This window comes from Panthera uncia, chromosome X, assembly GCF_023721935.1.
Source record: "Panthera uncia isolate 11264 chromosome X, Puncia_PCG_1.0, whole genome shotgun sequence".
Lineage (NCBI taxonomy): Eukaryota > Metazoa > Chordata > Mammalia > Carnivora > Felidae > Panthera > Panthera uncia.
This window is the reverse complement of record NC_064817.1, coordinates 30,649,115-30,660,171: the sequence shown is the minus strand read 5'-3', so window position 1 is coordinate 30,660,171 and position 11,057 is coordinate 30,649,115. Positions and strand designations below refer to the sequence as shown.

The 11,057-nt window shown below is 40.7% G+C and overlaps 1 pseudogene; it reads right to left on the bottom strand.

Moving 5' to 3' along the window:
* Window positions 1-3,744, bottom strand: part of LOC125931261 (protein kinase C-binding protein 1-like) — a 17,691-nt pseudogene extending 13,947 nt beyond the window's left edge.
* Between the last annotated feature and the right edge of the window lie 7,313 nt (window positions 3,745-11,057).

The window sequence follows — 11,057 nt, the reverse complement described above, 5'->3', positions numbered from 1 at the left end:
CACTCAGGTGCTCTCCTCCTTTTTTTTTTAATATTTATTTTTGAGAGAGAGAGAGCAAGCAAGTGAGCATGAGCAGGGGAGGGACAGAGAAGAATCTGAAGCAGGCTCCAGGCTCTGAGCTGTCAGCACAGAGCCTGACTTAGGGCTTGAACCCACCAACTGTGTGATCATAACCTGAGCCGAAGTCAAATGCTCAACTGACTGAGCCACCCAGGTACCCCCCTTTCCTTTTTTAAAGTTTATTTATTAGAGAGAGAGAGAGAGAGAGAGAGAACGCATGCGTGCCTCGGGGGTGGGGGTGGTGAGGTGCAGAAAAAGGGAGAGAGAATCCCAAGCAGGCTCCACACTGTTAGTACACAGCCTGATGTGGGGCTCGAAACCATGAACCATGAACCATGAGATCATGAACCATGAGATCATGACCTGAGCCAAAATCAAGAGTGGGACGCTTAACCTACTGAGCCACCCAGGTGCCCCTTTTCTTTTTAAATCCCCACTTAAAAGTACACTCTAGACTAGTGTGCATACCATGATTTGTGCAAGCAGTTTTTGGCAAACCTGAATGAACTAGCAATCCAAATCCAATTTATTTATTAAAAAAAATTTTTTTTAATGTTTATTTTTGAGAGAAAGAGACACAGAGACAGAGTCCGAGTGGGGAAGGTGCAGAGAGAGAGGAAGACACAGAGTCTGAAGCAGGCTCCAGGCTCTGAGCTGGCAGCACAGAGCCCCACACGGGGCTTGAACTCGTGGACTGTGAGATCCTGAGCTGAAGTCAGATGCTTAATCTACTGAGCAACCCAGGCGTCCCTTTTTGCTTTAAATCTCTACGTAAAAGTACAGTCTAGACTACCGTGCATACCATAATTTGTACAAGTAGTTTTTGGCAAGCCTGAATGAACTACCAATCCAAATCCAAGTTATTTTAGTAGTGTTTTGTCACTTCTTCATGCCATGACACCCTCCGGGAATGTGCTTTGACAGGACCAGTGCTTGATCAAATTCTGAGCAGAGAGAAGCACAAACATATGCAGCATGTGAATGCTCTAATGCAGCTAGATGCAAGATGCTATGGGATGAAAGAAAGGAGGTAACTGTTTGAACCTGGGGCAATGTGGGTAACTTCCCATAGGAGGTAATATATGCATGAAATGGTAAATAGGAATTTGCCATAGAGAAGATGGGTAGGCAAGATATTCTATATGAAGGGAAGTAGAGAAAAATGTGGTTAATCCAGTCAAGAACAACAAGAGATTAGTTGGTTTAGGAAATATTTTGTGAAACCTTACTTTAACATATGAAGACCCTATAGTCAGGGTCTAATCCTACTTACTTGGTCCTTGCTTGAATTAAGTGAGCTATATACAAGCTCATGTGAGATCACATTCAAACAATGCCATACTTAGCTCGAAATGACAACAATGCTGGTGACCATCTCATAATATTGTTCTCATGGTGGTCTCAATGTGAGGGTGGCCTAGATTCTCCTCAAGGTGATCAAGCAAGACCCTGGCAATGTTAGCAGATCATAATAACAAGATGTTGGGGAAATATCCTGAAAATTAGCATCTGTAAGGTGTATGTGCTCTAATTTGTGAGATTTCTCAGGAATCTGAAACTACGCTCTCAGTTAAAATACCGAATAATTTGTGTAGGATATTATTTGAAGCATTCAAATATTTCCTTGCACATCCAATGATATTGATAAAAACTGTTAGCCACTGGAGCACCTGGGTGACTCTGTCGGTTTAGCGTCCAACTCTTGATTTTGGCTCAGGTCATGATCTCACAGTTCGTGTGTTCGAGCCCCACATGGGGCTCTGAGCTGACAGTATGGGGCCTGCTTGGGATTCTCTCTCTCTCCCTTTCTGCCCCTCCCCTGCTCATGCTCTCTCACTCTCCCAAAATAAATAAGTAAACTTAAGAAAAATTAAAAAAAGAAACTGTTAGCCATTTAGGCTGTTTTCTTTTAGCAGTAAGGAAGACATATTCTTCACATTCATATTTGATGTTTTCTTTTCCCCAGACTACTGGCATCTTCATATAAATACAGTTCCCAGGTTGCATGTACTATGAGTTTATTTGTTGTCTAAATGCATTTTTATATAGCATTGGTTGCCTGAATTATATTTTTCTATAAATACAGACTGGAATTCTATTCACAGAACAGGTGTGTAAGTATGCAAATTGTTTTAAAAAAGGACTTATTTCTGTATTTTCTTTACATTATTGGTCCGAAACTTGAAAACTATACACGCAGAAGTAACCTGAAATTATCTTCATGGAATGGAATTCAAATGCATTAAGTTGTGGAATTTTATAGTCTCAAGTCACCTTAGAAATGATTTCAGTCACCTCACATTGAAAATAGGAGACTTGGGTCAAATGAGATCATGACTTGTGTCTGATTCCTCAATTTTTGTAAAAATCTTGGAATTAGAATATTAGTTTCTAGATTCCCAGCACTGTGCTCCTACCCCTGCTCTATTGTGGATGCCCCTACTTGACTACCTTTTCTTTAAATATAAGAGGCTTTAGGGGTGCCTGGGTGGCTCAGTCGGTTAAGCATCCAACTTCAGCTCAAGTCATGATCTTGCAGTTCGTGAGTTTGAGCCCCGCATCAGGCTCTGTGCTGACAGCTCAGAGCCTGGAGCCTGCTTCGGATTCTGTGTCTCCCTCTCTCTCTGCCCCTCCTCCACTCACACTCTGTCTGTCTCTCTCTCAAAAATAAACAAACGTTAAAAAAAATTTTAAATGTAAGAGGCTTTGAGGGACCCTCAAAGATCATTTGGTGTCCCTGTTCTTTGAGTGGAGAGGACTATTGTGTTCTGCACAGACTTGAAACTATTAATTTCTGGAAAAACTGACATATAGTAAATGAGAGTATTACTCAAATGTCATCCCCAAATTATCATCTTTCTCTTTAAATAGATGAAAGTGAGCTTCATTCTTAAATGGGATATTATTATATCTTGACACAACATTCTTTTATATTATAGAAAAATTCAATGGAAAATGGGATAAAATTTGTCAGCAAAAATGTGTTGATCCTGGGGTTGTGAGTTTGAGCCGCAGGTTGAGTGTAGAGATTATTTTAAAAAAATAAATTAAAACCAAAAAAAAGAAATCTCATTTTATCTTTGAAAGAGCAGTATCACAAAAAGATGCTTATGGGGGCACCTGGGTCTGTCAAGGGTCAGTCTGTCAAGGGTCAACTTCAGTTCAGGTCATGATCTCAGTTTCTGAGTTCGAGCCCCATGTGGGATTCTCTGCTGTCAGTGCAGAGCCCACTTCAGATTCTCTGTGCCCTTCTCTCTCTGACCCTCTCCCGCTTATGCCCTCTCTCTCTCAAAAACAAATAAACATTAAAAAAAATAAAAAGATGCTTATGAATTGTCTCAACTGTCAAAGATTCATTTGGTCCAAATGAATGGATTTTTGCTGCGAAAGATCAGCCTGGATAGATTTCTGCAAAAAAAGAAGCAGACTACTCAGAGATCTGGTGGCATCAGTTCCCTCCCAGTTTGCAAGTCAACTCACAGAAGCACCAGGAAAAATTTCACCTACAAAATCAGTCATTCACTAGGTAATCCCAGAGTCCACTTGAACTAGATTTGCTCAATTGCCCATAGGTGGCACTGCCACATTATTCGACAAGTATCCCCTGAGACCATATTCTGAGCGGAGCCCTGTGCAACGGATGTACTTTACTTTCACACATTGGGCCTCAGACTCTACCATCATGCTGTCGTGGGCCACCCTCCCCTACATCTCTGAGAGAGGACTTTAGAAGCAGAATGTCTGGATTCCGATCCCTGCTCTGGCACATGCTAGCTGGGCAACTCCGCTCTAATCCTCAGTTTCTTTATCTGGAAAATGCAAACAAGAATACCCCATTCAGAAAATTTTAAGGAAGGTCACATAAAATATTACCTGAAAAATACCTAAGCCAACTATCCAAAATATAATGTGCAACTGGAAATTTTCAGCCACCAAATAATGTGATTCACTTTGGTTAAAATAAAACCATAAACCAAATATTTCAGTAGTATTGAACAAGAAAACTTGATACAAGTGCTTTTGGGAATGCAGGATGCCAGCTTGTCTGTTAATCTTTGTTTAGAAGTTAATAGAGAAAGTTGGAATATATTTACAAATTAATTATCATTAAGGCTCAAGGCATAAAAGCCTGAGTTTTGTACTGATTTAACTTAATCTCTATATATTATTTATCCTGTCATCAGGTTGATTTGGGGGCGAATCTGTTGTAACTGAAAGAACCTCTCTTATAACATTCTATTTTCATTTGCAAGGTTTTATTTTTATCTCTAGAGCAATATAATCCTTAACCTCAAGACTATAATTACTATAAGAGGCTTGCTGTCTCTGTTTTCTATAGAAAAATGCTGTCTGCTGGAGTATTTACTATAGGAAATTGGATTTACTTACCAAAATTGTAAAGCACACACTAGCCTTGTGATGTTTGGCTCAATATCCATTTGTCCTTGCTAAATGTCATAACACATCTACTGTATATGTGATATAGATTTACTTGTCCACAAAAAAAGCTTTTGAATTTTAAATTTCTCCTTTTATGCCTGTCCGCAACAAATAAATTCGCGACTCTAACAAGTTCGTTTTTAAACAAAACAGAGATTCTTTCTTCTATATCGAATGTTAAGTACACAACCAATGCTGACTCTGACTAGTGACATTAGTATTTTCATTACTTATGCTCTCTCCCACCATTTGACAACTACTCTAAGGCCAACAGAATTATGGAAGTGGAGCCATATGTCTTCTCTTAGGGGAAAACAGAGTTGAACACACCAGGGTTCAGGATCAAGTTAACTGTTCCGCTGCCACCTGGGCTTTTGTCTTCATCCTTGCCTCTACCTTCCTACAACAATTGCCTGCAAGTGCTGAGGCCCCTCTTGGAATTTAGGGCCATGTCGGCCCTTGCTATTTCCTTCACTAAATACTGGTGTCCTGGAAAGAAACCCAAGCTTATGGCCACCTGCTGCGAGTTCTCCCCCAAGTCCCATTGTCTGCTGGTCTGTCTACATGTCTGAACAAAGCCTTGCACAAGATTCCCTGGGCGCTCCTGCCAAAGAAATGACAACCAGACACTGGCTTTTGTTATACTGTGCCTTGATTACATCCCACAGTGAATAAAAGTAAATGCACGATCCTGCAGTTTAAATCAGGGACCTGGTGTTGCCTTTCCCTTGAAGCGTAAGGATCATCCTAGCTCATCAAGACAGAAGGTGTCAGTCCAGTAACTGACCAGCCTCGGGAGCAGAAAGGTAAAGAGAAACTCAGTTGGTGAACTTGCTGTTTCCTTTTATCCTCACTCTTGGGAAGAACCAGGGTTCAACTGTGACATGAATAAACCTTAGTTAAAGAGCAAACACAGCCTAATAAATACAGAGATCTGACTTCGGTGTCCTACTTCAGCAAATGAAGGCTAAATTACTGACACACTAAGTTCCCATCACTAGTGTTAGAGGCGAATTTCTGTTTTCCCCTAAATCTTACTTTGCGAAGAAACTTTATAGTTCTAATATATTTATGGAAAATGAACATAACTTACTCATTTTTGAGCACAATATCATAATCAGGACACGGAAAAGAATCACCTTAGCTACTGAAGGACAAACTGGAAACTAATCTATGAATTGACTCTTGGCGTCACCGCTGTAGCCCCGACTGGCTCCTGGCGGCCTGAGCGCTCTCGGCCTCAGTTCCCACAAGTCACATAACCTCTTCGGGCCTCAGTCAACCCATCTGTAAAATGGCACTTTAAAACTAGTTTTCTTAAGAGACTAAAAAGCGGAAACACGCGTGAAGGGCCCTTCAGGTGCCGGGTGCCGAGTAAACCGTGCGTGAAGTCACAGACCACAGGGCTGTCACACACCTGTCCTCCGTGCGTCACACCCACGTGTCACACTCTCCACGTCTTAAGTTCCGAGGCTCCAAACGCGCTCTTCCACCTTCTGCGATCGGCGGCCCCAAATCTCATCACCCGTCTCGTCCCTGCTTCTTACTGGACACTCTGTCCGCGCACCTGGGTTTGCACACGGGTCTTACCCCCAGGGCAGAGGAAGCTGCGGACTCAGCAAGCAGAAGCGATGCCCCTTCGAGCTGCTGAGGCTCCCAGCTCCTCTGGGTCTCACTCCTAGGCCAGTCCACTTCCCTGACAGTCAGCCTTTGAGTAGCTCGGGGGGGGGGGGGGGGGGGGGGAGAAAAAAAGAAATTCCTGCACTCTTTCTGTTGGTTTCGCTTTTTTGTTTTGGCTTTAACAATGTTGACTTTTACCCCAATCCTATGCTCTGGGAAAACCGCAATGATTAAAGGAACTTCTCTTACCCATTTGTGTTCAAGTCGTGAAAGGTGAAATGAAACGGGTTCACTTATAAATGAGTTTTAAAATGGAGCCGGGAGGCCATTAAGGAGGTGGGCCTTCTGCACGTCCTCACTGGCAGAAGCATGAACTTGTGATCTGGACCAGACCCAACTACTTCAAGCAAATTGGTACAGTAATGCCATTTGCTTAGTGATAGCCTTAGCAACCAGTTATGTTTAGCCAAGATTAGTTTTCTGCTGCCAGTTAACAATCAAAATTCTTTGTAAACAACTTACATCAGCGTTTTTTTGTTTTTTGTCTTTAGAAACCTCTGACTTTTGCTCCCTAGTGGGACACAATTTGGGCTGCTGCTCAAACCTGTGCACCCTGAATTGCAATCCTTCCATCCCAAATAAACTCTTTTGCTCAATTATTCCCTCCTGACAATTTTAGGTTGACAAAGGAAATGGCTTACTAAAAAGAAACACTCTTCTCCATATGACTTAGAAAAGACTCAAATGCTCGCCTTGTTTACCTAAGATGAGGCCAGACACACACCCTCCCAATTCTCATTCTTAGTCTCATAAAAGATTATCTGTTCTGCTTGTTTCTACAGATCAATGGGAACAAAATGCTTACAAAAAAAAATTTTTTTTGAGATTTATTTTTACAGAGAAAGAGAGAGAGAGAGAGCAGGGGAGGAGCAGAGAGAGAGAGGGAGAGAGAATCCCAAGCAGGCTCCACAGCATCAGCACAGAGCCCAATGTGGGGCTGGAACCATGAGACATGGAACCATGAGACATGACCCGAGCTAAAACCACCAAGAGTTGGGTGTTTAACACACTGAGCCACCCAAGGCTCCTTGAACAAAATGCTTTTTAACCAAACTTCAGTTAAGTTTCTTTACCCCCCCCCCCCCCCCCCCACACACACACTGGTCCCTGAACTTTGAGCTATCTCTGACTGAGTCAACATATCTGTGAATACAACGGGCTCAGGGTAGGGGTGCCTGGGTGGCTCAGGCCATGATCTCACAGTTCACAAGTTCTGGTTCTGCATCAGGCTCTGTTCTGACAGCTCGGAGCCTGGAGCCTGCTTCAGATTCTGTGTTTCCCTCTCTCTCTCTCCCTCCCCTGCTCATGCTCTCTGTGTCAAAAATAAACATTAAAAAAAAAAAAAAAGAATGGCCTCAGGGTAAAAATTTCTCACATCTAATTTCCAATCCTTCCTTTCAACCCACTTCCCTGAACCTAATTATTGCTAGCATTGTTTATGCCTCCCCACAAAAGAAAACTGTTGGCCTAACACTTGAGAGGCTTGCAGATCTCATGATCATGTTTTCTGTTGTTGTTGCTTGTTTACTGGTTTGCCTTTTGGAAGAGGAGCTGGGCATTAAGGGTAGGCAGGGTATGGTTGAAAGACTAATGGAAAACAGAAGTGATGAAGGAAATTTGTGGGCTTTGCGTATTTGCTTTCAGGGACAATTTTTGCCTTGTAGAAATGAGAGGTGGGGTAGGAACAGAGTCAAAGAAAGGCATTCCCAGAAGGCTGGGGAGTAGAAGCAGGCTCTGGATCTCTTAGTCCCAAATTGGGTTCCACACTCAGATCTGTGACTGTGGGGCAATCTCTGTCGTGGAGGTAGGAGCTCTCTGCAAACACTGCCCCTCTGTGTCACTTCTCCCCCTGTGAGCTCAAGTATAAATCTCTAGGCTGAATCTATGGGTAGTAATGTTTCCTGTCAAGCCAGCAGGAGCCAGAGGACAGAAAAGGCAATTAATCTTAAGACCAAGCTGATTAATCAAATTTCAGCAAAGGCCAGAGATGGGCTTAGGGAGAGATTTTTTTTTTTTAACTCCCAATAACTCTTGTAGTTTACAGTGGTATCATTTTGAAATTCAATCTTATCAGTTCCCTCTCACTTTTGGGGGAGAAACTCATCTGAATAGATCTCTTTCTATCAACACTATAATCACATTCTATTCTCATCATTCTTGGTACTGAATTTGCAGTGTAGAGCCTAACATTGATGGTGCACTTACTGTGCTCCAGGTGCTACAGACATAGTGTTCTATTTGATCCTCGCAATAAATGAGGCATCAGTGAGGCATTATTATTTCCAATTAACAGATGAGGAAACTGAGACTCAGGAAAGTTAACTTGCAGGGGATTCTAGAGCTAGCAGGTAGTGGAGCAGAAACTTAAATCATTTCAATTAATTATATCTGACTCAAAATACCCCACTATTTCTGTTCTAGTGTAATGCTTTGCCACACACCTAAATACATCCTCACCTTCATTTTATGTAAAACGTTTTAACTTTTATTCTTTCCTCTCCATAGCTACACAAATAATACTAAAGTCATAGGTCACTAACCATTTTATAAAGCCTATTCATGCATTTTGCTCCATTAGTATTTCTCAGTAGTCCTGTGAAAAGGGCTAAATGGTCTTATTTTCTCCATTTACAGATAAATTATTTGGAATTCAGAATGAATAAGGAATTCGGGTAAAGTGAGACAGCTACTAACACGGTAGCATCCAAATCTGAACCTAAAACTTCAATTCCAAACCCATGATCTTCAAAAAGACATCACATATTCATGATCAATTCTATGTGTGTGTCTTTGGATACTGTGGTGTCTAAGGAAAGCATCATAATTTGGTAACAACTACTTTTCATTGTGAGACAAAATATATACTAGAGAGGACGTCTACAGGAAAATGTGTACGGTATACTCAGCCAACCATGGAACCAGAGTAAAAACAGTATATCCAAAAATATTTGACATAAAAACTGGAATTATTCTTTTAAAAATATTTAATTTTGTTAATTTTTACATATAGAAAAGCACATAAATGTAACTTTTAACAAATAATTAAAATGTAAACGTCTAGTCAAAACTGGAACATTGCCAGAACGTTTAGGTTATGGGTATATTCTACCAGAATGAAAAAGTGTTCAAGTGGAAAGTCCAGAATTCAAGATGAGAGCAAAAACAAAAAATAGTAAATATATGTAGATTTACATTTATGTCGACTGTGTTAAAGTACTAATAATGTCTAATAGGTTTATAAATAGAATTAAATGCAGGGCAGCATCACATGTTAGGATGAGATTAATTAAAGCACATTAGTTATTATCTAGGAAAATGGTAAAAGTGTTGTCCTTATTTTTAAATTAAGCGTATTGTTAAATGCAACAAACATACAGAAAATCCATAAAACATCAAAGTGTAATTTAAAGAAATAATGGGAGTGAATACTTGTATAAACATTCCATTTACCTATTGATCACAACCTCTTCCCACAACCCAACTTCCCCTATCAGAATAAAGCCTTCTCTTTTATGGTAATCACTTCCTTTTTTTGTTATTATAATAATTATGTCTACTGTTTAGTCAATATTTGTAAGTAATCTATGTATGATCAAAAATCATGTACTGTGTTGACAGATGAAATAACTTACATGCACACATGCATTAACCATTAAGCCATGTCTGTTAATAGTATTCAAATCTTATATATTTAATTGATTTTTTTGCATGGTGATTATAAGAGGCATATGTTAAAATCTCCCACAATGCTTATTGTGTTTATCCTTATAATTTTTCATTTTGTGGATCTATTGCTCAATCTATCAATTGATTGACCAATCCATCTATCTAATCTCTTTTATCTCATTAATGAAATGAGCTTTTCATCTTTACAAACTGATTCTCTTTATCTCTAGTAATTTTATTTTTTGGTCCTAATTTATAGTAGAGCTGATTCATGGCCATGTTTGTTTGTTTGTTTTTAAAGTAATCTCTGTGCCCAATATGGGGCTCCAACTCACGGCCCCGAGATTAAGAGTCATAAACTCTACCAACTTAGGTAGCCAGACACTCCTGGTCATAATTTTTTTTTCCTTTATTTCTCCCACTCTGCTCAACACCAAGATGACTTTCCTGCAAACCTAGGGATGAGATTAGTTCTGATTTACTTAAACACTCAGGTTGTAACCCTTTTGGATCCAGGACTTTTCTGCTTGAGGCAGGCCCTAGGCTCTTCTTTTTCTCTTCTTCCTAAGTTCATTTATTTATTTTGAGAGAGAGAGAGAGTGCAAGAGGGAAAGGAGCAGAGAGAGAGAGAATCCCAAGCAGGCTCCACACCGTCAGTGCAGAGCCTGACATGGGGCTTGAACTCACGAACTGTGAGATCATGACCTGAGCCTAGATCAAGAGTTGAACGCTTAACCAACTGAGCCACCTAGGTGCCCTGAGGCAGGGCCTAGGTCTTGACTTCTTTATTCCTCTTTCCTTCTTTTCCTTGAGGAGGAGAATATGCCATCCTCAAATGTGCCACTTTGGCATGTAGATTGTTTTGAGCTGAAGACAATTAAGACTGAGTAAGTAGACTCAGGAAAGCTTACCTCCCCCTTAACCATTTAAAAGAATTTAGATTGTGGTTCTGTACCAGAAAGAGGTAACTTTTTCTATCAAAAAGATTTATCTACATGGCTTGGCAAACATCTGATTACCAAACAGCTGCTCCTCTCATTTTCCTGTCAATTGTCTTCCTTCCCTTTGAAGCCCAGACCCCTACCCCCTTCTCCTTACCTCAGGATGGTTATAGGCCTCTACTGCCTGCCTGCCTGGGAGTTTCATGTCTTTGTGGGGCTCCTGTACGTATGTAGTTAAATTTATTTTTCTCCTTGAGTCTATGCTACGTC